Below are 818 nucleotides of genomic sequence, written 5' to 3' on the forward strand. Positions count from 1 at the left end.
AGGTTTTTCATACATATTCAGATTCTAGATCTACTCTCATGTGGCCTTGGGCACATAACCTGGTATTTCTGTGCTTCAGTTCCCTCAAGTTAAGAGTAGGATCATTGTGAAGATTCAGTGATGTTATACAAATAAAGCATTAAAGATAATGTCTGCACATAATAAGCACTCAATAAAAGATGGCTGTTATTATTAGTTACAACTCAAGTACAAAGTCTTATTTCCTGAGGGTATCTAATATGCCTTTGTTTAGAAATGGACATGAAAATGACAGTGATTCATTCTGAATAATATCTGGATTTGAATATAACCTTTCCCCTAATTTATTTTTTCATACCCCGTAACCCAAGCCACTTCACAGGAACTCTTTTGGTACAATCATCTTAAATATTAGAGCAGAGAGTTGTAAAATGATCCCAGAAAGAGAACAACACAGTGTATTGCTCAGTGAATATTAGCAAACTGAATTTAGCAATACATTAAAAATATTATACACCGTGATCAAGTTGGATTTATTCCTTGGATGCAAAGTTGGTTTAATATCTGCAAATCAATTAATGTGATATACCACATTAACAAATTGAAAGATAAAAACTGTATGATCAATCAATAGATGCAGAAAAAGCATTCAACAAAATCCAGCATCCATTTATGATAAAAAACACTCAACAAAGTTGAAATAGAGGGAACATATCTCACCATAATAAAGGCAATATATGACAAACCCACAGCTAACATCATATACTCAATGGGGAAAAGCTAAAAGCATTTTCCTTAAGATCAGGAACAAGACAAGGATACTCACTTTCACCACATCT

The 818-nt window shown here is 33.0% G+C and overlaps 1 protein-coding gene across 1 annotated transcript in view; it reads left to right on the top strand.

The window, feature by feature from the left end:
• MACROD2 (MACRO domain containing 2) overlaps positions 1–818 on the top strand; it is a 1,889,795-nt gene that overhangs the window by 721,424 nt on the left and 1,167,553 nt on the right. The window lies entirely within an intron of this gene.

This window comes from Pteropus vampyrus, unplaced genomic scaffold (genome assembly GCF_000151845.1).
Source record: "Pteropus vampyrus isolate Shadow unplaced genomic scaffold, Pvam_2.0 Scaffold7, whole genome shotgun sequence".
NCBI classification, from domain to species: domain Eukaryota; kingdom Metazoa; phylum Chordata; class Mammalia; order Chiroptera; family Pteropodidae; genus Pteropus; species Pteropus vampyrus.